At 42.6% G+C, this 4,916-nt stretch overlaps 1 long non-coding RNA gene across 1 annotated transcript; it reads right to left on the bottom strand.

Moving 5' to 3' along the window:
• Window position 1: 1 nt before the first annotated feature.
• Window positions 2-1,055, bottom strand: LOC132456446 (uncharacterized). The gene is made up of 5 exons (XR_009525479.1): window positions 932-1,055; window positions 724-810; window positions 362-377; window positions 167-196; window positions 2-60 (listed from the first exon to the last, which is right to left on the bottom strand). It is a non-coding gene; the product is annotated as an uncharacterized LOC132456446 (long non-coding RNA).
• Between the last annotated feature and the right edge of the window lie 3,861 nt (window positions 1,056-4,916).

Below are 4,916 nucleotides of genomic sequence, written 5' to 3'. Positions count from 1 at the left end.
TACCAGCTGAAAGAAACCGATGTTCGAAATGGCCGGTGTGTTCGGGCCTTGTTCTTAGCTCTGAATGGGAGGGGGAGGGGGGGGGGGGCACAGTGGTCTGTGGGTGGGTGAATGTGAGAAAGAAAGCATTTGTCCAAGTTATAGATGAATATGCTCCACTACTTACTGGTCATCCTTCGGAGACGTAGTCATGGTCCTGTGAAATGAACAGAAAGCCAGGGAGTCAAGGGAAACAGATATGTGTATGGGAGGGGGGGGGGGGGGTTGATACATGGGGTACCAGCACAGTAGCATAACTCGGTGCAGCACACCAACACAGAGATACACTGTACCGTACGAGAGAATAGTGGAGGAGACTCACATGTAGGAAGTCGGTTCTGGGAGACAAACAAACACAGCATGTTGCAATTTCGCATTATCTGTATGCATGGTTACACATGTGCAATACACACATTCACACACACCAAACATACATTCACAAGTGCAACACACACACACACACACACACACACACACACACACACACACACACACACACACACACACAAACACACACTCACTCACTCATACACACACGCACGCGTGCAACACACACAAACTCAGGCACCCCTCGCTCGCTCACTCACTCACTCATACACACGTGCAACAAACCACACTAAACTAACTCACCCCCTCATTCACTCACACAGACACACACAGACATGCACAAACCCACATACATACCGTCTGTAACATCGTAGGCATTGTTATCCTGTCCCAGCTTTTTGATGCTGTGGAGGTCTGACGGATCCGACCGGCATCTGGAAGCATCTAGAAAGACCGGACAAGACTGTTCCTTTAGACGGCATTAGTTGTGATCGCAATCCCACAATACGCAATAGTGTGTCGTTCTCAGCGGGTTAAATCATAAATCATCAAGGGGATTAATAACCTGACAGCAAGACCAGCCTCGAGAGAAAGACAGAGACACAAAACCTGGAACACTGACACTGTAGGAGGCCTCTCTCTCTCTTTCTCTCTCTTCCCCCTCTCTCGCCCCCCCCCCCCCCCTCGCTCTCTCTCTTTCTCTCTCCCCCCCTCTCCTCGCTCTCTCTCTCTCGCCCTCTCTCTCTCTCTATCTCGCTCGTCCCCCCCCTCGCCCCCTCTCTCGCCCCCCCCCCCCCTCTCTCTCTCTCTCTCTCTCGTCTCTCTCTCTCTCTCTCTCTCTCTCTCTCGCTCTCTCTCTCTCTCTCTCGCTCGTCTCTCTCTCTCTCTCTCTCTCTCTCTCTCCGCTCTCTCTCCCTCTCTCTCTCTCTCTATCTCTCTCTGTCTCTCTCTCTCTCTCTCTCTGTTGTTCTGTTGTGGGTAGGCGGACGGGGTGAAGGAACTTGGGGGGAAGCTACGGTCAGGGCAATTGTGTGTTGGTGTCCAACTGCCTCGGCGGCCGTTGACCTCCGTAGGTGAATGAACACACATACAGAGGAGAGAGAGAGAGAGAGAGAGAGAGAGAGAGAGAGAGAGAGAGAGAGAGAGAGAGAGAGAGAGAGAGAGAGAGAGAGATAGTCAACCCCTTAGCACCACTATCAGACCAAAGCAAAATCGCGGCCGGCTTCAAACACCCACAACCTAACGAGGAGGCATTAAAACCCAATAAACTACACACTATAATAAAAAAGTTGGAAGGATAGCTGTTTCTAAACTTATCAGCATACCATGAGGCGAAAACCCATTTAGAACTTCTAGATAACTTTCCAAGAACTTTCACTGCAGCAGTGAAGGGATCCCCCTGGCAGTAGGAAGCCTTTACATTTTTGACCTCTCAGCCTTGCAATCAAACCTGAAAGTCTCAAACGGTCCAACTAAGAACAACTAGAACAAGAAACAAGAAACAAGAAGTGGTTTGACGATGAAAGCAGAAACAGTAGGAAAAAAACGTAGAAATCGTTCAAACATAGAGAACCAGACAACCACAATATACATCCTCATTATTATGAGACCTTAAGACAATACAGAAACACATAAGGAGAAAAAAATACTAACATGTTGAAAACCAGATGTACGCAACTGAGGCATCCACAGAGTCATACCACTTCTTGGAAAATTGGATAACACTAAACAAACAAAAACGGGAAGACTTACACATTCAAATGGAGATGTATGGGTAAACCACTTCTCCCACCCATATACAAGATCAATTACAAACACTAGAATCAGTAATTAATGATGATCAGAACCCACAAGACTCTCCAATAACATTTAAATTACAGGAAAAAATAAGATCTCTCAAACAAAAAAGGCCTGTGGTGTTGATGGTATTCCAAATGAAATGCTTAAATATACAGATCTCAAATTTCTAAAACTAAAATTGCTTAAGACACTCATCTGGAACCAAGGAGTGATTAGCCCAATCCACAAAAGTGGTGATAAATGAAACCCCAATAATTACCGTGGGGTCTGCCTCAACAGCAACGGCTGTAAAATTCTCTGTATGATTATAAATAGCGGACTCCTTAATTTCCTGTCTGACAATAATGCCTTGAGCAAAAAACTAATCGGCTTCTCACCAAATGATCGTTCAACAGACAAACACATCTTCACATTAAGCACCCTCATTGACAACCACATAAACCAAAACAAAGTCCATGTTCACAAACAACAAATGTGCACTTAAGACAGGAAAGAAATATACATACTTCTTTCCACAAAGCAGGGGTGTGAGACAGGGATGCAGCAGAGTCCGACCCTGTTCAACATGGACATGAACCAATAAGCAAGGACATTAGAACAGCACTGTAAAAAATAAAAAGTTGAGAAAACTCAAAATTGCAAGGCAACTTACTGTAATAAATTTTTGAGTTTTGAGCCCAACAAAATGTCATTTTTTTTTCTTTAGACAAACTTGAAAGTTCGAGTTATACCAACTAAGATGTTATATTTTACAAAACTCAAAAAAGTAAGTCAGGGTTGTTAACTTAATATTTCAAATTAAGGTTAATATTATTTAAAAAAATAACATTTCAAAGAATGCAAAACTAGTTTTAAGTTCACTTTATTCAAATTAATAATTTAAAACTTCCATTTTACATTTCTGAATGCCAGACAGCAATAGAACAAGCAACATGTAGCTAGTTCAGCAGCAGAGAATCGCTGTCTAAATGCAGCAAACCAAAGTGCAGAACAAGTTCGACATTATGGTCAAACTTGTTCTGCACGATACGGGAGCCCAGGTTAAATGGTGACGCAACTCTCGTGTCTCATACACCGCACGATCCCGAGAGCTGCCTTTATTTAACACACACCGCCACAACACACAGCGCACCGCACACCCAACCAACGGATATGCAAGTCTCGGTAACGGTGGAGGCAAAACTACACACAATAAACAACACACAAACAATAAAGACCCCAAACCCGTTAACCCCACTTAACCTAACAGAAAAAAATTGACAAAAGGCAAAAAATAAACTTTTTCCCAATGGGCATCACGAATACCCAGACTCCCCGGGGGGTAGGAGTCGCCAGAATATTTACCATCTGAAAATTCCGTTAGGAAACCCCGTATTTTCCCCCGTAGTGTCGAAATGCGCATGTGCACCGTAGTTGGCCCAGCCTCAGACAGAGTCTGACTTAAACCTGTGTGTCTTGCTAACAAAGAAACTACACTGAGCCCAACTCTTGACCCAAAACTCAACATTGTTGGTTGGGCTAAATTGCATTGCACAGTTGACATGAATACTTAATGTTTTATATTCATTTTACTCAGAAATCATAATGAGACCAACAATTTTAAGTTTTCGTTTTTACAGTGAGTCTGCAGCAGACATATTTTGCTTAAGGTGACCCGCGCCCTGACAGTGAACCTTAGCAAAACTAAAATAATGATATTTAAAACAAGCCTCCACAAATACACGTTCCACCTAGACACTGTTACTCTGGAGCAAAAAAACATCTATAGCCTATACCTACCTCGGCATAAACATGAACACGGCAGGACACTTCAACTAAGCTGTAAATTACCTGAGAGACAAGGCATACATTTATAGTTATCTTTATGCCATAACAAGAAACATCAAACTAGACATCCTAATTAAGATCATAAAACCCATTGCGCTCTATGGCTTTGAGGCCTGGGGTCCACTCGCTAACCAATACTTTATAAAATGGGAGAAACATCTAATTGAAACTCTACATGCAGAATTCTGCAAAGCTATCATAAGAGTCCGAAGAAAAACACAATCTAATTCATGCGGTGCAGAATTAGGACGATATCCAATTATATTCATCATTAAAATCCAGAAATGAGCGCTAAAAGTGTGTAACCACCTTAAAGGCTGTGTTGCAGGGTATATTTTCCAACGAATTTGTGCAATTTGCTTGTTGGTATTTAAGATTTAAACTGTTATTTATGGTATTTAATATTAGGTATCACAAAACGGAATGTTATACGAAAAAATAGGTACTATTTTAGCAGTTTGCTATTGATTCTCATTTCCCCCAGAATGCATTGCAAGAAGTCACGTTACTGCAATAGTATCTGTCTGCGTCCCGCAAGACGGAGGCGTAACTTGTAGTAGGAGGCGTAACTTGTAGTCGGAGGAGGCGTAACTTGTAGTAGGAGGCGTAACTTGTAGTAGGAGGCGTAACTTGTAGTCGGAGGAGGCGTAACTTGTAGTAGGAGGCGTAACTTGTAGTAGGAGGCGTAACTTGTAGTCGGAGGCGTAACACAAGTTCTAGAGTTCATTAAGCTTGTAAAAACAAAAACAATCATTCTTGTTAATCCACTTCTTTTTACTTACCGACATGAATATCTGAAGATCCGACTTCAAGGAAGATCTATGGGGTCAGAACAGTCTCATTAATAATGGATGCACGGAGAAGGATTCACAAATGTATCTGTGATTTATATATAAATTACTCTCTTCTCACAAATACATTTC

Source organism: Gadus macrocephalus, chromosome 4, assembly GCF_031168955.1.
Source record: "Gadus macrocephalus chromosome 4, ASM3116895v1".
NCBI lineage: Eukaryota > Metazoa > Chordata > Actinopteri > Gadiformes > Gadidae > Gadus > Gadus macrocephalus.
Note: the sequence above shows the minus strand (reverse complement) of the source record. Positions and strands in the feature narration are given on the sequence as shown.